The sequence below is a fragment of the Somniosus microcephalus genome, unplaced genomic scaffold, assembly GCF_052327205.1.
Source record: "Somniosus microcephalus isolate GS21.2 unplaced genomic scaffold, FLI_Smic_1.0 unresolved_chr9, whole genome shotgun sequence".
Taxonomy (NCBI): Eukaryota; Metazoa; Chordata; class Chondrichthyes; order Squaliformes; family Somniosidae; genus Somniosus; species Somniosus microcephalus.
In genome coordinates, this window is record NW_028225187.1 from 5,460,008 (window position 1) to 5,487,076 (window position 27,069).

The 27,069-nt window shown below is 45.6% G+C and overlaps 8 non-coding genes across 8 annotated transcripts; 3 read left to right on the plus strand and 5 right to left on the minus strand.

The window, feature by feature from the left end:
- Nucleotides 1–1,388: 1,388 nt before the first annotated feature.
- On the minus strand, nucleotides 1,389–1,471 carry trnaf-aaa (transfer RNA phenylalanine (anticodon AAA)). Its single transcript has one exon. It is a non-coding gene; the product is annotated as a tRNA-Phe (tRNA).
- A 128-nt stretch (nucleotides 1,472–1,599) lies between these two features.
- Nucleotides 1,600–1,673, plus strand: trnah-gug (transfer RNA histidin (anticodon GUG)). Its single transcript has one exon. It is a non-coding gene; the product is annotated as a tRNA-His (tRNA).
- Nucleotides 1,674–5,541: 3,868 nt separating this feature from the next.
- trnaq-uug (transfer RNA glutamine (anticodon UUG)) lies at nucleotides 5,542–5,615 on the plus strand. Its single transcript has one exon. It is a non-coding gene; the product is annotated as a tRNA-Gln (tRNA).
- An 11,184-nt stretch (nucleotides 5,616–16,799) lies between these two features.
- trnaf-aaa (transfer RNA phenylalanine (anticodon AAA)) lies at nucleotides 16,800–16,881 on the minus strand. Its single transcript has one exon. It is a non-coding gene; the product is annotated as a tRNA-Phe (tRNA).
- Nucleotides 16,882–18,997: 2,116 nt separating this feature from the next.
- On the plus strand, nucleotides 18,998–19,071 carry trnan-guu (transfer RNA asparagine (anticodon GUU)). Its single transcript has one exon. It is a non-coding gene; the product is annotated as a tRNA-Asn (tRNA).
- Nucleotides 19,072–20,774: 1,703 nt separating this feature from the next.
- On the minus strand, nucleotides 20,775–20,856 carry trnas-aga (transfer RNA serine (anticodon AGA)). Its single transcript has one exon. It is a non-coding gene; the product is annotated as a tRNA-Ser (tRNA).
- A 1,905-nt stretch (nucleotides 20,857–22,761) lies between these two features.
- On the minus strand, nucleotides 22,762–22,843 carry trnas-aga (transfer RNA serine (anticodon AGA)). Its single transcript has one exon. It is a non-coding gene; the product is annotated as a tRNA-Ser (tRNA).
- Nucleotides 22,844–26,724: 3,881 nt separating this feature from the next.
- Nucleotides 26,725–26,806, minus strand: trnas-aga (transfer RNA serine (anticodon AGA)). Its single transcript has one exon. It is a non-coding gene; the product is annotated as a tRNA-Ser (tRNA).
- Nucleotides 26,807–27,069: the final 263 nt, after the last annotated feature.

A 27,069-nucleotide genomic window follows, 5' to 3' on the forward strand; every position in this document is an offset into this window, starting at 1 on the left:
CAACTTCAGCTTCCTTGCATCGCCCCGCACCCTGACCACGTGTCAACAACCAACCAATCACATAGAGTGGCGCGAGAACGCCCCCATTGAATGTGTCCAATCAGCGCCTGAGGATTGAGCTGCTCCGTCACAATCCGTTCCAGTAGGTTGGAGGACTCGGCTGTGAGCGGATGACTTGTTGCTGTCGCTGATGCCGCGGCCGAGAAGCGAGCAGCCCCTGCAATCTCTTGTTATCAGCCAAATGCTAGAGGTATGAATTTCTAATCACAAAATCTTTGACGCGAGCTGATTTGGTTGCTGCGTTTTAAAGCGGTTTAGTGACTTGCACGGGCCTTGTGATTTTCTTTTTGCATGCGGATTGCAGTGTGTGATCGCATAACGTTTTGACACTGAAATGAATCGCAATGTCTGAGTCAATTTGCTGCTTCATATGGCGTCCGGCCAAATTGAGGCAATTCGACACTACGAACGGGATTCAAATCGCCTTTTCTCTCATGTGCTGTTTTGCCCGTTTATACGGCCGCGTGCGTGTCAGAGAATATGGTTGGAGAATAAATCTGCGGCTGCATTGTAATTCCTGCTGCGTGTCCATCCTGTTAAACATTGTTTTCCGTGGTGAAATGAAATCAGCAGACTGTACGAAGGAAGAACAGATAAATTCTTTCAGGGCTTGACTGGGCGTATTCTGAGAGGTTGTTTACCCTGGCTGTGGAGCCCGAACTAGGGGTCAAAGTTTCAGAATAAGGGGCCGGCCATTTCAGATTGAGATGAGGAGAAATTGCTTTATTGTAAGGGTTGTGTATCTTTGGAGTTTTCTAAAGCAGAGGGCGGCGGCGGTTCAGTCGTTGAGTACATTCCTAACTGAGATGGATATGTACATTACGGAAATCAAGGTATATGGGGCTTGGTCGGTAATTTTCAGTTGAGGTAGAGGATCAGCCATGATCTTATTGAATGGCGGAGCAGGATCGTGGGCCGCATGGCCAGATCCTGCTCCTATTTCTTATGATCTAATGTACCGATCTTGGCCAGCGGTGTTGAGAACTGTGGCTCGTCTGCCTTAGTTCATTAAATAAGCATCGCAGTAGGAAGCAGCATCAACCGGAAGATGGCTGCGCGGAAGACGTGAATTTTATTCAATGGGTTGCAAAATATAATATTTTTGACGATTAAAATTGCTTTCATGGTTCCAAGAGAATTAAATAACGTAGTATTCTCCTCTGGCTTAGGCCTCTCGTAATGTCGTGATGTAATAATGGGGTGAAGTGCTTGTTATACTTCCTGCTTGAAACGTTGTTTGATTGTAGCTTTGAATCTCGGCAGAGGAACCGAAAGGCAGCAGTTCAAATTAACTAAAAGCTTATCATTTGGGACGACGTCCTCGGTGCCGTAGTCGGCAGGATTCGAACCGACGCGGGGAAATTCCTAATGGATTTTTAGTCCATCGCCTTAACCACTCGGCCACGACTGCCCTGACGGTGGTTTGGACACACGCAGCTTCCCATTTGCTTCGAAATCGGTGCCTCTGCTGTGAACACTCTGGCACATAATCACTTGAGTTCATGTGGAATAATTCCAATTGCAAACATGTTCGTGTCTGTCTCTGTGGCGCAATGGGCCAGCGTGTTCGGCTGTGAACTGAAAGGTTGGTGGTTCGAGCCCACCCAGCGACGTGAGTAACTTTTAATTTTTGCAAACTCATCTATTGTTTAAAAATGGAGTCTTTGATTCCGTGAAATGAACAGTGGTGAGCATACTGCTGCTGCCTTCCTGATTCCAAAGGGAACAATCGCTTCATCGATCAGTCTTCTGCCAGGCAGCATGGATATTCTACATCCCTCATACCAATACTCCAAGTGCAGCGTTCTTGCATTAAAATCCAGCAGGAAAATCCATTCTGAAAACCCTTTTCTACACTTTCCTCAGGTTTACACATACATGGATTAGAATGGAAAGCTTGCAACTATTACAATTGCCAGAGAACTGCAGCTTCCTTGCATCGCTCTGCACCCTGATCACATGACAACAACCAACCAATCACATAGATCGGCGCGAGAACACCCCCATTGAATGTGTCCAATCAGGGCCTGAGGATTGAACTGCTCTGTCACATGCAGTTCCAGTACGTTGGAGGACTCAGCTGTGAGCGGATGACTTGTTGCTGTCGCTAGCGCCGCGGCCGAGAAGCGAGCAACCCCTGCAATCTCTTGTTTTCAGCCAAATGCTAGAGGTATGAATTTCTAATGACAAAATCTTTGACGCTAACTGATTTGGTTGCTGTATTTGAATGCGGTTTAGTGCCTCGCACGGGCCTTGTGATTTTCTTTTTGCGTACGGTTTGCAGTGTGTGATCGCTTAACATTTTGCGACTGAAATTAAATGCAATATCTGATTCAAATTGTTGCTTCATATGGCGTTCGGTCAAATTGAGGAAATTCGACACTACGAACGGGATTCAAATCGCTTTTTCTCTTGTGCGCTGCTTTTGTCCCTTTGTATGGCCGCGTGCCTCAGGGAATGTGGTTGGAGAATAAATCTTTGGCTGCATTGTTTTTCCTGCTGGTTGTCCATCCAGCTAAACATAGTTTTCTGTGGTGAAATGAATTCAGCAGACGCTACGAAGGAAGAACATATAAATTCTTTCATGGCTTGACTGGGCGGATTCTGAGAGGTTGTTTACCCTGGCTGTGGAGCCCGAACTAGAGGTCAAAGTTTCAGAATAAGGGGCCGGCCATTTAAGATTGAGATGAGGAGAAATTGCTTCATTGTAAGGGTTGTGTATCTTTGGAGTTTTCTAAAGCAGAGGGCTGTGGTGGTTCAGTCGTTGAGTACATTCCTAACTGAGATGGATATGTACATTACGGAAATCAAGGTATATGGGGCTAGGTCGGTAATTTTCAGTTGAGGTAGAGGATCAGCCATGATCTTATTGAATGGCGGAGCATGATCGAGGGCCGCATGGCCAAATCCTGCTCCTATTTCTTATGATCTAATGTACCGATTTAGGCCGGCGGTGTTGAGAACTGTGGCTCGTCTGCCTTAGTTCATTAAATAAGCATCGCAGTAGGAAGCAGCATCAACTGGAAGATGGCTGCGCGGAAGACGGGCATTTTCTTCAATGGGTTGCAAAATAAAATATTTTCGACGGTTAAAATTGCTTTGACGGTTTCAAGAGCGTTAAATAACGTAGTATTCTCCTTTGGATGAGGCCTCTCATAATGGGGTGAAGTGCTTGTTATACTTTCTGCTTTGTTTGATTGTAGCTTTGAATCTCGGCAGAGGAACCGAAAGGCAGCAGTTAAAATTAAGTAAAAACCAATCATTTGGAACGACGTCCTCGGTGCCGTAGTCGGCAGGATTCGAAACTGCGCGGGGAAACCTCAATGGATTTCTAGTCCATCGCCTTAACCACTCGGCCACGACTACCCTGACGGTGGTTTGGACCCACGCAGCTTCTCATTTGTTTCGAAATCGGTGCCTCTGCTGTGAACACTCTGGCACATAATCACATGGGTTCATGTGGAATAATTCCAATTGCAAACGTTTTCATGTCTGTCTCTGTGGCGCAATGGGCCAGTGCGTTCGGCTGTTAACTGTAAAAGTTGGTGGTTCGCGCCCACCCAGAGACATGAGTAGCTTTTAATTTTTGCAAACACATCTATTGTTTCAAAATGGAGTCTTTGATTCCGTGAAATGAACAGTGGTGAGCATACTGCTGCTGCCTTCCTGTTTCCAATGGGAACAATCGCTTCATCGATCAGTCTTCTGCCAGGCAGCATGGATATTCTACATCCCTTATACCAATACTCCACGTGCAGCGTTCTTGCATTAAAATCCAGCAGGAAAATCGGCCACAGTGGATAATCCATTCTGAAAACACTTTTCTACACTTTCCTCAGGTTTACACATACATGGATTAGAATGGAAAGCTTGCAACTATTACAATTGCCAGAGAACTGCAGCTTCCTTGCATCGCTCTGCACCCTGATCACATGACAACAACCAACCAATCACATAGAGCGGCGCGAGAACACCCCCATTGAATGTGTCCAATCAGGGCCTGAGGATTGAACTACTCTGTCACATGCAGTTCCAGTACGTTGGAGGACTCAGCTGTGAGCGGATGACTTGTTGCTGTCGCGAGCGCCGCGGTCGAGAAGCGAGCAGCCCCTGCAATCTGTTGTTTTCAGCCAAATGCTAGAGGTATGAATTTCTAATGACAAAATCTTTGACGCTAACTGATTTGGTTGCTGTATTTGAATGCGGTTTAGTGCCTCGCACGGGCCTTGTGATTTTCTTTTTGCGTACGGTTTGCAGTGTGTGATCGCTTAACATTTTGCGACTGAAATTAAATGCAATATCTGATTCAAATTGTTGCTTCATATGGCGTTCGGTCAAATTGAGGAAATTCGACACTATGAACGGGATTCAAATCGCCTTTTCTCTTGTGTGCTGCTTTTGTCCCTTTGTATGGCCGCGTGCCTCAGGGAATGTGGTTGGAGAATAAATCTTTGGCTGCATTGTTTTTCCTGCTGGTTGTCCATCCAGCTAAACATAGTTTTCTGTGCTGAAATGAATTCAGCAGACGCTACGAAGGAAGAACATATAAATTCTTTCATGGCTTGACTGGGCGGATTCTGAGAGGTTGTTTACACTGGCTGTGGAGCCCGAACTAAAGGTCAAAGTTTCAGAATAAGGGGCCGGCCATTTAAGATTGAGATGAGGAGAAATTGCTTCATTGGAAGGGTTGTGTATCTTTGGAGTTTTCTAACGCAGAGGGCTGTGGTGGTTCAGTCGTTGAGTACATTCCTAACTGAGATGGATATGTACATTGCGGAAATCAAGGTATATGGGGCTAGGTCGGTAATTTTCAGTTGAGGTAGAGGATCAGCCATGATCTTATTGAATGGCGGAGCATGATCGAGGGCCGCATGGCCAAATCCTGCTCCTATTTCTTATGATCTAATGTACCGATTTAGGCCGGCGGTGTTGACAACTCTGGCTCGTCTGCCTTAGTTCATTAAATAAGCATCGCAGTAGGAAGCAGCATCAACTGGAAGATGGCTGCACGGAAGACGTGCATTTTCTTCAATGGGTTGCAAAATAAAATATTTTCGACGGTTAAAATTGCTTTGACGGTTTCAAGAGCGTTAAATAACGTAGTGTTCTCCTTTGGCTTTGGCCTCTCATAATGTCATAATGGGGTGAAGTGCTTGTTATACTTTATGCTTGAAACTTTGTTTGATTGTAGCTTTGAATCTCGGCAGAGAAACCGAAAGGCAGCAGTTCAAATTAAGAAAAACCGATCAATTGGGACGACGTCCTCAGTGCCGTAGTCAGCAGGATTCGAACCGGCAAGTGGAAACCCCAATGGATTTCTAGTCCATCGCCTTAACCACTCGGCCACGACTACCCTGACGTTGGTTTGGACCCACGCAGCTTCTCATTTGCTTCAAAATCGGTGCCTCTGCTGCGAACACTCTGGCACATAATCACATGGGTTCATGTGGAATAATTCCAATTGCAAACATGTTTCTCTCTGTCTCTGTGGCGCAGTGGGCCAGCACGTTCGGCTTTGAACTGAAAGGTTGGTGGTTCGAGCCCACCCAGAGACGTGAGTAACTTTTAATTTTTGCCAACTCATCTATTGTTTAAAAATGGAGTCTTTGATTCCGTGAAATGAACAGTGGTGAGCATACTGCTGCTGCCTTCCTGTTTCCAATGGGAACAATCGCTTCATCGATCAGTCTTCTGCCAGGCAGCATGGATATTCTACATCGCTTATACCAATACTCCAAGTGCAGCGTTCTTGCATTAAAATCCAGCAGGAATATCGGCCACAGTGGATAATCCATTCTGAAAACCCTTTTCTACACTTTCCTCAGGTTTACACATACATGGATTAGAATGGAAAGCTTGCAACTATTACAATTGCCAGAGAACTGCAGCTTCCTTGCATCGCTCTGCACCCTGATCACATGACAACAACCAACCAATCACATAGAGCGGCGCGAGAACACCCCCATTGAATGTGTCCAATCAGGGCCTGAGGATTAAACTGCTCTGGCACATGCAGTTCCAGTACTTTGGAGGACTCAGCTGTGAGCGGATGACTTGTTGCTGTCGATAGCGCCGCGGCCGATAAGCGAGCAGCCCCTGCAATCTCTTGTTTTCAGCCAAATGCTAGAGGTATGAATTTCTATGACAAAAACTTTGACGCTAACTGATTTGGTTGCTGTATTTGAATGCGGTTTAGTGCCTCGCACGGGCCTTGTGATTTTCTTTTTGCGTACGGTTTGCAGTGTGTGATCGCTTAACATTTTGCGACTGAAATTAAATGCAATATCTGATTCAAATTGTTGCTTCATATGGCGTTCGGTCAAATTGAGGAAATTCGACACTACGAACGGGATTCAAATTGCCTTTTCTCTTGTGTGCTGCTTTTGTCCCTTTGTATGGCCGCGTGCCTCAGGGAATGTGGTTGGAGAATAAATCTTTGGCTGCATTGTTTTTCCTGCTAGTTGTCCATCCAGCTAAACATAGTTTTCTGTGGTGAAATGAATTCAGCAGACGCTACGAAGGCAGAACATATAAATTCTTTCATGGCTTGACTGGGCGGATTATGAGAGGTTGTTTACCCTGGCAGTGGAGCCCGAACTAGAGGTCATAGATTCAGAATAAGGGGCCGGCCATTTAAGATTGAGATGAGGAGAAATTGCTTCATTGTAAGGGTTGTGTATCTTTGGAGTTTTCTAACGCAGAGGGCTTTGGTCGTTCAGTCGTTTCAGTACATTCCTAACTGAGATGGATATGTACATTACGGAAATCAAGGTATATGGGGCTAGGTCGGTAATTTTCAGTTGAGGTAGAGGATCAGCCATGATCTTATTGAATAGCGGAGCATGATCGAGGGCCGCATGGCCAAAACCTGCTCCTATTTCTTATGATCTAATGTACCGATTTAGGCCGGCGGTGTTGAGAACTGTGGCTCGTCTGGCTTAGTTCATTAAATAAGCATCGCAGTCGGAAGCAGCATCAACTGGAAGATGGCTGCGTGGACGACGTGCATTTTCTTCAATGGGTTGCAAAATAAAATATTTTCGACGGTTAAAATTGCTTTGACGGTTTCAAGAGCGTTAAATAACGTAGTATTCCCCTTTGCCTTAGGCCTCTCGTAATGTCATAATGGGGTGAAGTGCTTGTTATACTTTCTGCTTGAAACTTTGTTTGATTGTAGCTTTGAATCTCGGCAGAGGAACCGAAAGGCAGCAGTTCAAATTAAGTAAAAACCGATCACTTGGGACGACGTCCTCGGTGCCGCAGTCGGCAGGATTCGAATCTGCGCGGGGAAACCCCAATGGATTTCTAGTCCATCGCCTTAACCACTCGGCCACGACTACCCTGATGGTGGTTTGGGCCCACGCAGCTTCTCATTTGCTTCGAAATCGGTGCCTCCACAGGAGTTTCTGTGGCCGAGACCGAGACTCCAAGATGGTATGTTGCCTCCCTGGTGCAAGGGTCAAGGATGTCTCGAAGCGGGTGCAGAGCATTCTGAAGGGGGAGGGGGATCAGCCAGTTGTCGTGGTACATGTAGGTACCAACGATGTAGGTAAAAAGAGGGAGGAGGTCCTACAAGCTGAATTTAGGGAGTTAGGAGCTAAATTGAAAAGTAGGACCTCAAAGGTAGTAATCTCTGGATTGCTACCAGTGCCACGAGCTAATAAGTTTAGAGAGAGTAAGATAGATAAGCTAAATACGTGGCTTGAGCAGTGGTGCAAGGGAGAGGGATTTAAATTCTTGAGGCATTGGAACCAGTTCTTCGGGAGGAGTGACCTGTACCAAGGGGACGGTCTACACCTGAACTGTGAGGGAGCCGATGTCCTCGGGGTAATATTTTCTAGGGCGGTTCGGGAGGATATAAACTAATTTGGCAGGGGGATGGGAACCTAGGTAGTGGAAAAGAGGGAAGTCATATGAAGTCAGAAATAGATGGTAGAAAGGTGAGAAGCAATAAGCAAAGGAGAGAAACACAAAGGGCCAAACTAATTCATAATGAGAGTGTGAAAAAAGCAAGCCTGAAGGCTTTGTATCTTAATGCTAGAAGCATTAGGAACAAGGCGGATGAATTAGTTGTGGAAATAGAGGTATACATGTATGATTTGATTGGGATTACAGAAACGTGGCTGCAGGGTGGACAAGGCTGGGAACTTAACATCCAGGGATATACAATATTTAGGAAGGATCGGCAAAAAGGTAGGGGAGGTGGGGTAGCATTGCTGGTAAAGGAGGGGATTAATGCAATGGAAAGGAAGGATATTAACTCGGATGAAACGGAATCTGTATGGGTAGAAATGAGAAATAGCAACGGGAGGAAAACGTTAGTGGGTGTGATATATAGGCCTCCAAATAGTAATATGGAGGTGAGGGAAGGCATAAAAAGGGAAATTAGAGAAGCGTGCGACAAGAGCACAGCTGTCATCATGGGTGACTTTAATTTACATATTGATTGGACTACACAAACTAGTAAAAATTCTGAGGAGGAGGAATTCCTGGAATGTTTTCGGGACGGTTATCTGGACCAATATGTCGAGGAGCCGACTCGAGATCAGGCCATTTTAGACTGGGTATTGTGCAATGAGAAGGGACTTATCAGCAATCTTCTTGTACGAGGCCCCTTGGGTCAGAGCGATCATAATATGATCGAGCTCTCAGTCGAGATGGAGAGTGAGGAAATTGAATCAGAGACTAAGGTCCAGAACTTAAATAAAGGGAATTACGAGGGTATGAGACGGGAATTGGGTAAGATTGATTGGGTGATGTTTCTGGGGGGATTGACAGTGGATAGACAATGGCAAGCATTCAAAGATAGAATGGAAGAATTCCAGAACATGTTTATACCGGTTTGGCACAAAAATAAACCTAAAAAGGTGACTCAACCGTGGATAACGAGGGAAATTAGGGACAGCATAAAATAAAAAAAAAGGGCATATCAACTGGCAAAAAAAAGCACCAGACCGGAAGATTGGGGGCAGTACAAGATACAGCAAAAGAGGACAAAGGGATTAATCAGGAAGGGGAAAATAGAATACGAAAGTAAACTTACAGCAAACATAAAGACAGACTGCAAAAGCTTTTATCGGTATATCAGGAGGAAAAGACTGGTAAAATCCCAAGTCGGTCCCTTGCAGTCCGATTCGGGAGAATATATAATGGAGAATAAGGAAATGGCAGACCAATTAAACTCATACTTTGGTTCTGTATTCACAAAGGAGGACACAAATAACCTCCCAGGAATATCGGCAAACATAGGGACTAATGAGAGGGAGGAGCTGACAGAAATTAGTATCTCTAGGGATATGGTGCTGGGTAAGTTGAGGGGACTGAAGGCCGACAAATCCCCGGGGCCTGATAAACTACATCCTAGGGTACTTAAGGAGGTGGCCCTGGAGATAGCAGATGCTCTAAGGATCATCTTCCGGAACTCCATTGACTCGGGAACAGTACCCGTGGATTGGAGGGTAGCTAATGTTACCCCAATATTTAAAAAGGGGGGTAGAGAGAAAGCAGGGAATTATAGACCAGTAAGCCTTACATCGGTTGTGGGCAGAATGCTAGAGTCCATTATTAAGGATAAAATAGCGGAGCACTTGACAAATGGGGAAAGGATCGGACAGAGTCAACATGGATTTACAAAGGGTAAATCGTGTTTGACTAACCTGCTGGAATTTTTTGAGGAAGTAACTGGTAAAATAGATGGGGGAGAGCCACTGGATGTGGTGTACCTTGACTTCCAGAAAGCCTTCGATAAGGTTCCACACAAAAGATTATCATGCAAAATTAAGGCTCATGGGATTGGGGGCAAAGTATTAACGTGGATAGAGAACTGGCTGGCGGATAGAAAACAGAGAGTTGGAATAAACGGCTCGTTTTCGGAGTGGCAGGCAGTGACCAGCGGGGTGCCGCAAGGATCTGTCCTAGGACCCCAGCTGTTCACAATATATATAAATGATCTGGATCAGGGAATTGGATGCAATATTTCCAAATTCGCTGACGACACTAAACTAGGAGGAGGGGTGGGCTCTGATGAGGATGTCAGGAGGCTACAGTGCGATTTGGACAGGTTGGGGGAATGGGCGGATACGTGGCAGATGCACTATAATGTGGATAAATGCGAGGTTATCCACTTTGGGGGTAAAAACAGGAGGGTAGATTATTATCTAAACGGCAATAGATTGGGAGATGGGGAAGTGCAGAGGGACCTGGGTGTTCTTGTGCACCAGTCACTGAAGGAGAGCATGCAGGTGCAACAGGCGATTGAGAAGGCAAATGGTATGTTGGCCTTCATATCAAGGGGGTTCGAGTATAGGAATAGGGATACCTTGCTACAGCTGTACAAGGTGCTGGTGAGACCGCATCTGGAGTATTGTGTACAGTTTTGGTCGCCCCATCTGCGGAAGGATGTTCTTGCCATGGAAAGAGTGCAACGGCGATTCACCAGGCTGACACCTGGAATGGCGGGAATGACCTACGAAGAGAGATTAAATAGTTTGGGCTTGTACTCACTGGAGTTTAGAAGATTGAGAGGGGATCTCATCGAAACATATAAAATTATGGCAGGCCTGGACAGGCTGAATTCAGAGAGAATGTTTCCAATGGCCGGGGAGCACAGAACCAGCGGCCACAGTCTAAAAATAGCGGCCAAATCATTTAAAACAGAGATGAGGAAGAATTTCTTCACTCAAAGAGTGGTGAGCCTGTGGAATTCCCTGCCACAGAGGGCTGCGAAGGCTAATTCAATAAATATTTTCAAGAGAGAATTGGATATATTTCTGAAGGCTAAGGGGATTAGGGGTTACGGGGAAGGGGCGGGGACGGGGTACTGAACTGGTAAGATCAGCGATGATCTCAGACGAGGATCAGCCATGGTCTCGTTGAGTGGCGGAGCAGGCTCGAGGGGCCGAGTGGCCTACTCCTGTTCCTATCTCTATGTTTCGATGTAACACTCTGGCACATAATCACATGGGTTCATGTGGAATAATTCCAATTGCAAACATTTTCGTGTGTGGCGCAATGGGCCAGCGCGTTCGGTTGTTAACTGAAAGGTTGGTGGTTCGAGCCCACCCAGAGACGTGAGTAACTTTTAATTTTTGCAAACTCATCTATTGTTTAAAAATGGAGTCTTTGATTCCATGAAATGAACAGTGGTGAGCATACTGCTGCTGCCTTCCTGCTTCCAATGGGAACAATCGTTCATCGATCAGTCTTCTGCCAGGCAGCATGGATATTCTACATCCCTTATACCAATACTCCAAGTGCAGCGTTCTTGCATTAAAATCCAGCAGGAAAATCGGCCACAGTGGATAATCCATTCTGAAAACACTTTTCTACACTTTCCTCAGGTTTACACATACATGGATTAGAATGGAAAGCTTGCAACTATTACAATTGCCAGAGAACTGCAGCTTCCTTGTATCGCTCTGCACCCTGATCACATGAGAACAACCAACCAATCACATAGAGCGGCGCGAGAACACCCCCATTGAATGTGTCCAATCAGGGCCTGAGGATTGAACTGCTCTGTCACAAGCAGTTCCAATGCGTTGGAGGACTCAGCTGTGAGCGGATGACTTGTTGCTGTCGCTAGCGCCGCGGCCGAGAAGCGAGCAGCCCCTGCAATCTCTTGTTTTCAGCCAAATGCTAAAGGTATGAATTTCTAATGACAAAATCTTTGACGCTAACTGATTTGGTTGCTGTATTTGAATGCGGTTTAGTGCCTCGCACGGGCCTTGCGATTTTCTTTTTGCGTACGGTTTGCAGTGTGTGATCGCTTAACATTTTGCGACTGAAATTAAATGCAATTTCTGATTCAAATTGTTGCTTCATATGGTGTTCGGTCACATTGAGGATATTCGACACTACGAACGGGATTCAAATCGCCTTTTCTCTTGTGTGCTGCTTTTGTCCCTTTGTATGGCCGCGTGCCTCAGGGAATGTGGTTGGAGAATAAATCTTTGGCTGCATTGTTTTTCCTGCTGGTTGTCCATCCAGCTAAACATAGTTTTCTGTGGTGAAATGAATTCAGCAGACGCTACGAAGGAAGATCATATAAATTCTTTCATGGCTTGACTGGGCGGATTCTGAGAGGCTGTTTACCCTGGCTGTGGAGCCCGAACTAGGGGTCAAAGTTTCAGAATAAGGGGCCGGCCATTTAAGATTGAGATGAGGAGAAATTGCTTCATTGTAAGGGTTGTGTATCTTTGGAGTTTTCTAAAGCAGAGGGCTGTGGTGGTTCAGTCGTTGAGTACATTCCTAACTGAGATGGATATGTACATTACGGAAATCAAAGTATATTGGGCTAGCTCGGTAATTTTCAGTTGAGGTGGAGGATCAGCCATGATCTTTTTGAATGGCAGAGCATGATCGAGGGCCGCATGGCCAAATCCTGCTCCTAGTTCTTATGATCTCATGTACCGATTTAGGCCGGCGGTGTTGAGAACTGTGGCTCGTCTGGCTTAGTTCATTATATAAGCATCGCAGGAGGAAGCAGCATCAACTGCAAGATGGCTGCGCGGAAGACGTGCATTTTCTTCAATGGGTTGCAAAATAAAATATTTTCGACGGTTAAAATTGCTTTGACGGTTTCAAGAGCGTTAAATAACGTAGTATTCTCCTTTGGCTTAGGCCTCTCGTAATGTCATAATGTGGTGAAGTGCTTGTTATACTTTCTGCTTGAAACTTTGTTTGATTGTAGCTTTGAATCTCGGCAGAGGAACCGAAAGGCAGCAGTTCAAATTAAGTAAAAACCGACCATTTGGGACGACGTTCTCGGTGCCGTAGTCGGCAGGATTTGGACTTGCGCGGTGAAACACCCAACGGATTTCTAGTCCATCGCCTGAACCACTCGGCCACGACGACCCTGACGGTGGTTTGGACCCACGCAGCTTCTCATTTGCTTCGAAATCGGTGCCTCTGCTGTGAACACTCTGGCACATAATCACATGGGTTCATGTGGAATAATTCCAATTGCAAACAATTTCGTGTCTCACTCTGTGGCGCAATGGGACAGCGCTGTTCGGCTGTTAACTGAAAGGTTGGTGGTTCGAGCCCACCCCGAAACGTGAGTAACTTTTAATTTTTGCAAACTCGTCTATTGTTTAAAAATGGAGTCTCTGATTCCGTGAATTGAACAGTGGTGAGCATACTGCTGCTGCCTTCCTGCTTCCAATGGGAACAATCGCTTCATCGATCAGTCTTCTGCCAGGCAGCATGGATATTCTACTTCCGTTATACCAATACTCCAAGTGCAGCGTTCTTGCATTAAAATCCAGCAGGAAAATCGGCCACAGTGGATAATCCATTCTGAAAACCCTTTTCTGCACTTTCCTCAGGTTTACACATACATGGATTAGAATGGAAAGCTTGCAACTGTTACAATTGCCAGAGAACTGCAGCTTCCTTGCATCGCTCTGCACCCTGAACACATGACAACAACCAACCAATCACATAGAGCGGCGCGAGAACACCCCCATTGAATGTGTCCAATCAGGGCCTGAGGATTGAACTGCTCTGTCACATGTAGTTCCAGTACGTTGGAGGACTCAGCTGTGAGCGGATGACTTGTTGCTGTCGCTAGCGCCGCGGCCGAGAAGCGAGGAGCCAAATGCTCGCTTGTTTTCAGCCAAATGCTAGAGGTATGAATTTCTAATGACAAAATCTTTGACGCTAACTGATTTGGTTGCTGTATTTGAATGCGGTTTCGTGCCTCGCACGGGCCTTGTGATTTTCTTCTTGCGTACGGTTTGCAGTGTGTGATCGCTTAACATTTTGCGACTGAAATTAAATGCAATATCTGATTCAGATTGTTGCTTCATATGGCGTTCGGTCAAATTGAGGAAATTCGACACTACGAACGGGATTCAAATCGCCTTTTCTCTTGTGTGCTGCTTTTGTCCCTTTGTATGGCCGCGTGCCTCAGGGAATGTGGTTGGAGAATAAATCTTTGGCTGCATTGTTTTTCCTGCTGGTTGTCCATCCAGCTAAACATAGCTTTCTGTGGTGAAATGAATTCAGCAAACGCTACGAAGGAAGAACATATAAATTCTTTCATGGCTTGACTGGGCGGATTCTGAGAGGTTGTTTACCCTGGCTGTGGAGCCCGAACTAGGGGTCAAAGTTTCAGAATAAGGTGCCGGCCATTTAAGATTGAGATGAGGAGAAATTGCTTCATTGTAAGGGTTTTGTTTGTTTGGAGCTTTCTAACGCAGAGGGCTGTGGTGGTTCAGTCATTGAGTGCATTCCTAACTGAGATGGATATGTACATTACGGAATTCAAGGTATATGGGGCTAGGTCGGTAATTTTCAGTTGAGGTACAGGAACAGCCATGATCTTATTGAATGGCGGAGCACGATCGAGGGCCGCATGGCCAAATCCTGCTAATTTTTCTTATGATCTAATGTACCGATTTAGGCTGGCTGTGTTGAGAACTGTGGCTCGTCTGGCTTAGTTCATTAAATAAGCATCGCAGTAGGAAGCAGCATCAACTGCAAGATGGCTGCGCGGCAGACGTGCATTTTCTTCAATGGGTTGCAAAATAAAATATTTTCGACGGTTAAAATTGCTTTGACGGTTTCAAGAGCGTTAAATAACGTAGTATTCTCCTTTGGCTTAGGCCTCTCGTAATGTCATAATGGGGTGAAGTGCTTGTTATACTTTCTGCTTGAAACTTTGTTTGATTGTCGCTTTGAATCTCGGCAAAGGAACCGAAAGGCAGCAGTTCAAATTAAGTAAAAACCGATCATTTGGGACGACGTTCTCGGTGCTGCAGTTGGCAGGATTCGAATCTGCGCGGGAAAACCCCAATGGATTTTCTGTCCATCGCCTTAACCACTCGGCCACGACTACCCTGATGGTGGTTTGGATCCACGCAGCTTCTCATTTGCTTCGAAATCGGTGCCTCTGCTGTGAACACTCTGGCACATAATCACATGGGTTCATGTCGAATAATTCCAATTGCAAACATGCTACTGTCTGTCTCTGTGGCGCAATGAGTCAGCGCGTTCGGCTGTTAACTGAAAGGTTGGTGGTTTGAGCCCACCCTAAGAAGTGAGTAATTTTTGCAAACTCATCTATTGTTTAAAAATGGAGTCTTTGATTCCGTGAAATGAACAGTGGTGAGCATACTGCTGCTGCCTTGCTGCTTCCAATGGGAACAATCGCTTCATCGATCAGTCTTCTGCCAGGCAGCATGGATATTCTACATCCCTTGTACCAATACTCCAAGTGCAGCGTTCTTGCATTAAAATCCACCAGGAAAATCGGCCACAGTGGATAATCCATTCTGAAAACCCTTTTCTACACTTTCCTCAGGTTTACACATACATGGATTAGATGGAAAGCTTGCAACTATTGCAATTGCCAGAGAACTGCAGCTTCCTTGCATCGCCCTGCACCCTGATCACATGACAACAACCAACCAATCACATAGAGCGGCGCGAGAACACCCCCATTGAATGTGTCCAATCAGGGCCTGAGGATTGAACTGCTCTGTCACATGCAGTTCCAGGAAGTTGGAGGACTCAGCTGTGAGCGGATGACTTGTTGCTGTCGCTCGCGCCGCGGCCGAGAAGCGAGCAGCCCCTGCAATCTCTTGTTTTCAGCCAAATGTTAGAGGTATGAATTTCTAATGACAAAATCTTTGACGCTAACTGATTTGGTTGCTGTATTTGAATGCGGTTTAGTGCCTCGCACGGGTCTTGTGATTTTCTTTTTGCGTACGGTTTGCAGTGTGTGATCGCTTAACATTTTGCGACTGAAATTAAATGCAATATCTGATTCAAATTGTTGCATCATATGGCGTTCGGTCAAATTGAGGAAATTCGACACTACGAACGGGTTTCAAATCGCCTTTTCTCTTGTGTGCTGCTTTTGTCCCTTTGTATGGCTGCGTGCCTCAGGGAATGTGGTTGGAGAATAAATCTTTGGCTTCATTGTTTTTCCTGCTGGTTGTCCATCCAGCTAAACATAGTTTTCTGTGGTGAAATCAATTCAGCAGACGCTACGAAGGAAGAACATATAAATTCTTTCATGGCTTGACTGGGCGGATTCTGAGAGGTTGTTTACCCTGGATGTGGAGCCCGAACTAGGGGTCAAACTTTCAGAATAAGGGGCCGGCCATTTAAGATTGAGATGAGGAGAAATTGCTTCATTGTAAGGGTTGTGTATCTTTGGAGTTTTCTAACGCAGAGGGATGTGGTGGTTCAGTCGTTGAGTACATTCCTAACTGAGATGGATATGTACATTACGGAAATCAAGGTATATGGGGCTAGGTCGGTAATTTTCAGTTGAGGTAGAGGATCAGCCATGATCTTATTGAATGGCGGAGCATGATCGAGGGCCGCATGGCCAAATCCTGCTCCTATTTCTTATGATCTAATGCACCGATTTAGGCCGGCGGTGTTGAGAACTGTGGCTCGTCTGCCTTAGTTCATTAAATAAGCATCGCAGTAGGAAGCAGCATCAACTGGAAGATGGCTGCGCGGAAGACGTGCGTTTTCTTCAATGGGTTGCAAAATAAAATATTTTCGACGGTTAAAATTGCTTTGACGGTTTCAAGAGCGTTAAATAACGTAGTATTCTCCTTTGGCTTAGGCCTCTCGTAATGTCATAATGGGGTGAAGTGCTTGTTATACTTTCTGCTTGAAACTTTGTTTGATTGCAGCTTTGAATCTCGGCAGAGGAACCGAAAAGCAACAGTTCAAATTAAGTATAAAGCGATCATTTGGGACGACGTCCTCGGTGCCGTAGTCGGCAGGATTCGAACCTGCGCGGGGAAACCCCAATGGATTTTTAATCCATCGCCTTAACCACTCGGCCACAACTACCCTGACAGTGGTTTGGACCCACGCAGCTTCTCATTTGCTTCGAAATCGGTGCCTCTGCTGTGAACACTCTGGCACATAATCACATGGGTTCATGTGGAATAATTCCAATTGCAAACATTTTCGTGTCTGTCTCTGTGGCGCAATGGGCCAGCGCGTTCGGCTGTTAACTGTAACGGTTGGTTGTTCGAGCCCACCCAGAGACGTGAGTAACTTTTAATTTTTGCTAACTCATCTATTGTTTAAAAATGGAGTCTTTGATTCCGTGAAATGAACAGTGGTGAGCATACTGCTGCTGCCTTACTGTTTCCAATGGGGACAATCGCTTCATCGATCAGTCTTCTGCCAGGCAGCATGGATATTCTACATCCCTTATACCAATACTCCAAGTGCAGCGTTCTTGCATTAAAATCCAGCAGGAAAATCGGTCACAGTGGATAATCCATTCTGAAAACCCTTTTCTACACTTTCCTCAGGTTTACACATACATGGATTAGAATGGAAAGCTTGCAACTATTACAATTGCCAGAGAACTGCAGCTTCCTTGCATCGCTCTGCACCCTGATCACATGACAACAACCAACCAATCACATAGAGCGGCGCGCGAACACCCCCATTGAATGTGTCCAATCAGGGCCTGAGGATTGAACTGCTCTGTCACATGCAGTTCCAGTACGTTGGAGGACTCATCTGTGAGGGGATGACTTGTTGCTGTCGCTAGCGCTGCGGCCGAGAAGCGAGCAGCCCCTGCAATCTCTTGTTTTCAGCCAAATGCTAGAGGGATGAATTTCTAATGACAAAATCTTTGACGCTAACTGATTTGGTTGCTGTATTTGAATGCGCTTTAGTGCCTCGCACGGGCCTTGTGATTTTCTTTTTGCGTACGGTTTGCAGTGTGTGATCGCTTAACGTTTTGCGACTGAAATTAAATGCAATATCTGATTCAAATTGTTGCTTCATATGGCGTTCGGTCAAATTGAGGAAATTCGACACTACGAACGGGATTCAAATCGCCTTTTCTCTTGTGTGCTGCTTTTGTCCCTTTGTATGGCCGCGTGCCTCAGGGAATCTGGTTGGAGAATAAATCTTTGGCTTCATTGTTTTTCCTGCTGGTTGTCCATCCAGCTAAACATAGTCTTCTGTGGTGAAATGAATTCAGCAGACGCTACGAAGGAAGAACATATAAATTCTTTCATGGCTTGACTGGGCGGATTCTGAGAGGTTGTTTACCCTGGCTGTGGAGCCCGAACTAGTGGTCAAAGTTCCAGAATAAGGGGCCGGCCATTGAAGATTGAGATGAGGAGAAATTGCTTCATTGTAAGGGTTGTGTATCTTTGGAGTTTTCTAACGCAGAGGGCTGTGGTGGTTCAGTCGTTGAGTACATTATTAACTGGGATGGATATGTACATTACGGAAATCAATGTGTATCGGGCTAGGTCGGTAATTTTCAGTTGAGGTAGAGGATCAGCCATGATCTTATTGAATGGCGGAGCATGATCGAGGGCCGCATGGCCAAATCCTGCTCCTATTTCTTATGATCTAATGCACCGATTTAGGCCGGCGGTGTTGAGAACTGTGGCTCGTCTGCCTTAGTTCATTCAATAAGCATCGCAGTAGGAAGCAGCATCAACTGGAAGATGGCTGCGTGGAAGACGTGCGTTTTCTTCAATGGGTTGCAAAATAAAATATTTTCGACGGTTAAAATTGCTTTGACGGTTTCAAGAGCGTTAAATAACGTAGTATTCTCCTTTGGCTTAGGCCTCTCGTAATGTCATAATGGGGTGAAGTGCTTGTTATACTTTCTGCTTGAAACTTTGTTTGATTGTAGCTTTGAATCTCGGCAGAGGAACCGAAAGGCAGCAGTTCAAATTAAGTAAAAAGCGATCATTTGGGACGACGTCCTCGGTGCCGTAGTCGGCAGGATTCGAACCTGCGCGGGGAAACTGCAATGGACTTCTAGTCCATCGCCTTAACCACTCGGCCACGACTACCCTGACAGTGGTTTGGACCCACGCAGCTTCTCATTTGCTTCGAAATCGGTGCCTCTGCTGTGAACACTCTGGCACATAATCACATGGGTTCATGTGGAATAATTCCAATTGCAAACATTTTCGTGTCTGTCTCTGTGGCGCAATGGGCCAGCGCGTTCGGCTGTTAACTGAAAGGTTGGTGGTTCGAGCCCACCCAGAGACGTGAGTAACTTTTAATTTTTGCAAACTCATCTATTGTTTAAAAATGGAGTCTTTGATTCCGTGAAATGAACAGTGGTGAGCATACTGCTGCTGCCTTCCTGTTTCCAATGGGAACAATCGCTTCATCGATCAGTCTTCTGCCAGGCAGCATGGATATTCTACATCCCTTGTACCAATACTCCAAGTGCAGCGTTCTTGCATTAAAATCCAGCAGGAAAATCGGCCACAGTGGATAATCCATTCTGAAAACCCTTTTCTACACTTTCCTCAGGTTTACACATACATGGATTAGAATGGAAAGCTTGCAACTATTACAATTGCCAGAGAACTGCAGCTTCCTTGCATCGCCCTGCACCCTGATCACATGACAACAACCAACCAATCACATAGAGCGGCGCGAGAACACCCCCATTGAATGTGTCCAATCAGGGCCTGAGGATTGAACTGCTCTGTCACATGCAGTTCCAGGAAGTTGGAGGACTCAGCTGTGAGCGGATGACTTGTTGCTGTCGCTCGCGCCGCGGCCGAGAAGCGAGCAGCCCCTGCAATCTCTTGTTTTCAGCCAAATGTTAGAGGTATGAATTTCTAATGACAAAATCTTTGACGCTAACTGATTTGGTTGCTGTATTTGAATGCGGTTTAGTGCCTCGCACGGGCCTTGTGATTTTCTTTTTGCGTACGGTTTGCAGTGTGTGATCGGTTAACATTTTGCGACTGAAATTAAATGCAATATCTGATTCAAATTGTTGCATCATATGGCGTTCGGTCAAATTGAGGAAATTCGACACTACGAACGGGATTCAAATCGCCTTTTCTCTTGTGTGCTGCTTTTGTCCCTTTGTATGGCCGCGTGCCTCAGGAAATGTGGTTGGAGAATAAATCTTTGGCTGCATTGTTTTTCCTGCTGGTTGTCCATTCAGCTAAACATAGTTTTCTGTGGTGAAATGAATTCAGCAGACGCTACCAAGGAAGAACATATAAATTCCTTCATGGCTTGACTGGGCGGATTCTGAGAGGTTGTTTACCCTGGCTGTGGAGCCCGAACTAGGGGTCAAAGTTTCAGAATAAGGGGCCGGCCATTTAAGATTGAGATGAGCAGAAATTGCTTCATTGTAAGGGTTGTGTATCTTTGGAGTTTTCTAACGCAGAGGGCTGTGGTGGTTCAGTCGTTGAGTACATTCCTAACTGAGATGGATATGTACATTACGGAAATCAAGGAAAATGGGGCTAGGTCGGTAATTTTCAGTTGAGGTAGAGGATCAGCCATGATCTTATTGAATGGCGGAACAAGATCGAGGGCCGCATGGCCAAATCCTGCTCCTATTTCTTATGATCTAATGTACCGATTTAGGCTGGCGGTGTTGAGAACTGTGGCTCGTCTGCCTTAGTTCATTAAATAAGCATCGCAGTAGGAAGCAGCATCAACTGGAAGATGGCTGCGCGGAAGACGTGCAATTTCTTCAATGGGTTGCAAAATAAAATATTTTCGACGGTTAAAATTGCTTTGACGGTTTCAAGAGCGTTAAATAACGTAGTATTCTCCTTTGGCTTAGGCCTCTCGCAATGTCATAATGGGCTGAAGTGCTTGTTATACTTTCTGCTTGAAACTTTGTTTGATTGCAGCTTTGAATCTCGGCAGAGGAACCGAAAGGCAGCAGTTCAAATTAAGTAAAAAGCGATCATTTGGGACGACGTCTTCGGTGCCGTAGTCGGCAGGATTCGAACCTGCGCGGGGAAACCCCAATGGATTTCTAGTCCATCGCCTTAACCACTCGGCCACGACTACCCTGACAGTGGTTTGGACCCACGCAGCTTCTCATTTGCTTCGAAATCGGTGCCTCTGCTGTGAACACTCTGGCACATAATCACATGGGTTCATGTGGAATAATTGCAATTGCAAACATTTTCGTGTCTGTCTCTGTGGCGCAATGGGCCAGCGCGTTCGGCTGTTAACTGAAAGGTTGGTGTTTCGAGCCCACCCAGAGACGTGAGTAACTTTTAATTTTTGCAAACTCATCTATTGTTTAAAAATGGAGTCTTTGATTCCGTGAAATGAACAGTGGTGAGCATACTGCTGCTGCCTTCCTGTTTCCAATGGGAACAATCGCTTCATCGATCAGTCTTCTGCCAGGCAGCATGGATATTCTACATCCCTTATACCAATACTCCAAGTGCAGCGTTCTTGCATTAAAATCCAGCAGGAAAATCGGCCACAGTGGATAATCCATTCTGAAAACCCTTTTCTACACTTTCCTCAGGTTTACACATACATGGATTAGAATGGAAAGCTTGCAACTATTACAATTGCCAGAGAACTGCAGCTTCCTTGCATCGCTCTGCACCCTGATCACATGACAACAACCAACCAATCACATAGAGCGGCGCGAGAACACCCCCATTGAATGTGTCCAATCAGGGCCTGAGGATTGAACTGCTCTGTCACATGCAGTTCCAGGACGTTGGAGGACTCAGCTGTGAGCGGATGACCTGTTGCTGTCGCTAGCGCCGCGGCCGAGAAGCGAGCAGCCCTTGCAATCTCTTGTTTTCAGCCAAATGCTAGAGGTATGAATTTCTAATGACAAAATCTTTGACGCTAACTGATTTGGTTGCTATATTTGAATGCGGTTTAGTGCCTCGCACGGGCCTCGTGATTTTCTTTTTGCGTACGGTTTGCAGTGTGTGATCGCTTAACATTTTGCGACTGAAATTAAATGCAATATCTGATTCAAATTGTTGCTTCATATGGCTTTCGGTCAAATTGAGGAAATTCGACACTACGAACGGGATTCAAATCGCCTTTTCTCTTGTGTGCTGCTTTTGTCCCTTTGTATGGCCGCGTGCCTCAGGGAATGTGGTTGGAGAATAAATCTTTGGCTGCATTGTTTTTCCTGCTGGTTGTCCATCCAGCTAAACATAGTTTTCTGTGGTGAAATGAATTCAGCAGACGCTACGAAGGAAGAACATATAAATTCTTTCATGGCTTGACTGGGCGGATTCTGAGAGGTTGTTTACCCTGGCTGTGGAGCCCGAACTAGGGGTCAAAGTTTCAGAATAAGGGGCCGGCCATTTAAGATTGAGATGAGGAGAAATTGCTTCATTGTAAGGGTTGTGTATCTTTGGAGTTTTCTAACGCAGAGGGCTGTGGTGGTTCAGTCGTTGAGTACATTCCTAACTGAGATGGATATGTACATTACGGAAATCAAGGTATATGGGGCAAGGTCGGTAATTTTCAGTTGAGGTAGAGGATCAGCCATGATCTTATTGAATGGCGGAGCATGATCGAGGGCCGCATGGCCAAATCCTGCTCCTATTTCTTATGATCTAATGTACCGAATTAGGCCGGCGGTGTTGAGAACTGTGGCTCGTCTGGCTTAGTTCTTTGAATAAGCATCGCAGTAGGAAGCAGCATCAACTGGAAGATGGCTGCGCGGAAGACGTGCATTTTCTTCAATGGGTTGCAAAATAAAATATTTTCGACGGTTAAAATTGCTTTGACGGTTTCAAGAGCGTTAAATAACGTAGTATTCTCCTTTGGCTTAAGCCTCTCGTAATGTCATAATGGGGTGAAGTGCTTGTTACACTTTCTGCTTGAAACTTTGTTTGATTGTAGCTTTGAATCTCGGCAGAGGAACCGAAAGGCAGCAGTTCAAATTAAGTAAAAATCGATCATTTGGGACGACGTTCTCAGTGCCGTAGTCGGCAGGATTCGAACCTGCGCGGGGAAACCCCAATGGATTTCTAGTCCATCGCCTTAACCACTCGGCCACGACTACCCTGACGATGGGTTGGACCCACGCAGCTTCTCATTTGCTTCGAAATCGGTGCCTCTCCTGTGAACACTCTGGCACATAATCACATGGTTTCATGTGGAATAATTCCAATTGCAAACATTTTCGTGTCTGTCTCTGTGGCGCAATGGGCCAGCGCGTTCTGGCTGTTAACTGAAAGGTTGGTGGTTCGAGCCCACCCAGAGACGTAAGCAAATTTTAATTTTTGCAAACTCATCTATTGTTTAAAAATGGAGTCTTTGATTCCGTGAAATGAACAGTGGTGAGCATACTGCTGCTGCCTTCCTGTTTCCAATGGGAACAATCGCTTCATCGATCAGTCTTCTGCCAGGCAGCATGGATATTCTACATCCCTTATACCAATACTCCAAGTGCAGCGTTCTTGCATTAAAATCCAGCAGGAAAATCGGCCACAGTGGATAATCCATTCTGAAAACACTTTTCTACACTTTCCTCAAGTTTACACATACATGGATTAGAATGGAAAGCTTGCAACTATTACAATTGCCAGAGAACTGCAGCTTCCTTGCATCTCTCTGCACCCTGATCACATGACAACAACCAACCAATCACATAGAGCGGCGCGAGAACACCCCCATTGAATGTGTCCAATCAGGGCCTGAGGATTGAACTGCTCTGTCACATGCAGTTCCAGTACGTTGGAGGACTCAGCTGTGAGCGGATGACTTGTTGCTGTCGCCAGCGCCGCGGCCGAGAAGCGAGCCGCCCCTGCAATCTCTTATTTTCAGCCAAATGCAAGAGGTATGAATTTCTAATGACAAAATCTTTGACGCTAACTGATTTGGTTGCTGTATTTGAATGCAGTTTAGTGCCTCGCACGGGCCTTGTGATTTTCTTTTTGCGTACTGTTTGCAGTGTCTGATCGCTTAACATTTTGCGACTGAAATTAAATGCAATACCTGATTCAAATTGTTGCTTCATATGGCGTTCGGTCAAATTGAGGAAATTCGACACCACGAACGGGATTCAAATCGCCTTTTCTCTTGTGTGCTGCTTTTGTCCCTTTGTATGGCCGTGTGCCTCAGGGAAAGTGGTTGGAGAATAAATCTTTGGCTGCATTGTTTTTCCTGCTGGTTGTCCATCCAGCTAAACATAGTTTTCTGTGGTGAAATGAATTCAGCAGACGCTACGAAGGAAGAACATATAAATTCTTTCATGGCTTGACTGGGTGGATTCTGAGAGGTTGTTTACCCTGGCTGTGGAGCCCGAACTAGGGGTCAAAGTTTCAGAACACGGGGCCGGCCATTTAAGATTGAGATGAGGAGAAATTGCTTCATTGTAAGGGTTGTGTATCTTTGGAGTTTTCTAACGCAGAGGGCTGTGGTGGTTCAGTCGTTGAGCACATTCCTAACTGAGATGGCTATGTACATTACGGAAATCAAGGAATATGGTGCTAGGTCGGTAATTTTCAGTTGAGGTAGAGGATCAGCCATGATCTTATTGAATGGCGGAGCATGATCGAGGGCCGCATGGCCGAATCCTGCTCCTATTTCTTATGATCTAATGTACCGATTAAGGCCGGCGGTGTTGAGAACTGTGGCTCATCTGGCTCAGTCCATTAAATAAGCATCGCAGTAGGGAAGCAGCATCAACTGGAAGATGGCTGCGCGGAAGACGTGCATTCTCTACAATGGGTTGCAAAATAAAATATTTTCGACGGTTAAAATTGCTTTGACGGTTTCAAGAGCGTTAAATAACGTAGTATTCTCCTTTGGCTTAGGCCTCTCGTAATGTCATAAAGTTATACTTTCTGCTTGAAACTTTGTTTGATTGCAGCTTTGAATCTCGGCAGAGGAACCGAAAGGCAGCAGTTCAAATTAAGTAAAAACCAATCAATTCGGACGACGTCCTCGGTGCCGTAGTCGGCAAGATTCGAATCTGCACGGGGAAACCCCAATGCATTTCTAGTCCATCGCCTTAACCACTCGGCCACGACTACCCTGACGGTGGTTTGGACCCACGCAGCTTCTCATTTGCTTCGAAATCGGTGCCTCTGCTGTGAACACTCTGGCACATAATCACATGGGTTCATGTGGAATAATTCCAGTTGCAAACATGCTTGAGTCTGTCTCTGTGGCACAATGGGCCAGCGCGTTCTCGCCGTTAATTGTAAAGGTTGGTGGTTCGAACCCACCCAGAGACGTGAGTAACTTTTAATTTTTGCAAACTCATCTATTGTTTAAAAATGGAGTCTTTGATTCCGTGAAATGAACAGTGGTGAGCATACTGCTGCTGCCTTCCTGCTTCCAATGGGAACAATCGCTTCATCGATCAGTCTTCTGCCAGGCAGCATGGATATTCTACATCCCTTATACCAATACTCCAAGTGCAGCGCTCTTGCATTAAAATCAAGCAGGAAAATCGGCCACAGTGGATAATCCATTCTGAAAACCCTTTTCTAAACTTTCCTCAGGTTTACACATACATGGATTAGAATGGAAAGCTTGCAACTATTACAATTGCCAGCGAACTGCAGCTTCGTTGCATCGCTCTGCACCCTGATCACATGACAACAACCAACCAATCACATAGAGCGGCGCGAGAACACCCCCATTGAATGTGTCCAATCAGGGCCAGAGGATTGAACTGCTCTGTCACATGCAGTTCCAGTACCTTGGAGGACTCAGCTGTGAGCGGATGACTTGTTGCTGTCGCTAGCGCAGCGGCCGAGAAGCGAGCAGCCCCTGCAATCTCTTGTTTTCAGCCAAATGCTAGCGGTATGAATTTCTAATGACAAAATCTTTGACGCTTACTGATTTGGTTGCTGTATTTGAATGCGGTTTAGTGCCTCGCACGGGCCTTGAGATTTTCTTTTTGCGTACGGTTTGCAGTGTGTGATCGCTTAACATTTAGCGACTGAAATTAAATGCAATATGTGATTCAAATTGTTGCTTCATATGGCGTTCGGTCAAATTGAGGAAATTCGACACTACGAACGGGATTCAAATCGCCTTTTCTCTTGTGTGCTGCTTTTGTCCCTTTGTATGGCCGCGTGCCTCAGGGAAAGTGGTTGGAGAATAAATCTTTGGCTGCATTGATTTTCCTGCTGGTTGTCCATCCAGCTAAACATAGTTTTCTGTGGTGAAATGAATTCAGCAGACGCTACGAAGGAAGAACATATAAATTCTTTCATGGCTTGACTGGGCGGATTCTGAGAGGTTGTTTACCCTGGCCGTGGAGCCCGAACTAGGGGTCAAAGTTTCTGAATAAGGGGCCGGCCATTTAAGATTGAGATGAGGAGAAATTGCTTCATTGTAAGGGTTGTGTATCTTTGCAGTTTTCTAACGCAGAGGGCTGTGGTGGTTCAGTCGTTGAGTACATTCCTAACTGAGATGGATATGAACATTACGGAAATCAAGGTATATGGGACTAGGTCGGTAATTTTCAGTTGAGGTAGAGGATCAGCCATGATCTTATTGAATGGTGGAGAATGATCGAGGGCCGCATGGCCAAATCCGGCTCCTATTTCTTATGATCTAATGTACCGATTTAGGCCGGCGGTGTTGAGAACTGTGGCTCGTCTGGCTTAGTTCATTAAATAAGCATCGCAGTAGGAAGCAGCATCAACTGGAAGATGGCTGCGCAGAAGACGTGCATTTTCCTCAATGGGTTGCAAACTAAAATATTTTCGACTGTTAAAATGGCTTTGACGGTTTCAAGATCGTTAAATAACGTAGTATTCTCCTTTGGCTTAGGCCTCTCGTAAAGTCATAATGGGGTGAAGTGCTTGTTATACTTTCTGTTTGAAACTTTGTTTGATTGCAGTTTGAATCTCGGCAGAGGAACCGAAAGGCAGCAGTTCAATTTAAGTAAAAACCGATCATTTGGGACGCCATCCTCGGTGCCGTAGTCGGCAGGATTCGAACCTGCGCGGGGAAACCCCAATGGATTTCTAGCCCATCGCCTTAACCACTCGGCCACGACTACCCTGATGGTGGTTCGGACCCACGCAGCTTCTCATTTGCTTCGAAATCGGTGCCTCTGCTGTGAACAATCTGGCACATAATCACATGGGTTCATGTGGAATAATTCAAATTGCAAACTTTTGCGTGTATGTCACTGTGGTGCAATGGGCCAGTGCGTTCGGCTGTTAACTGAAAGGTTGGTGGTTCGAGCCCACTCAGAGACGTGAGTAGCTTTTAATTTTTGCAAACTTATCTATTGTTTAAAAATGGAGTCTTTGATTCCGT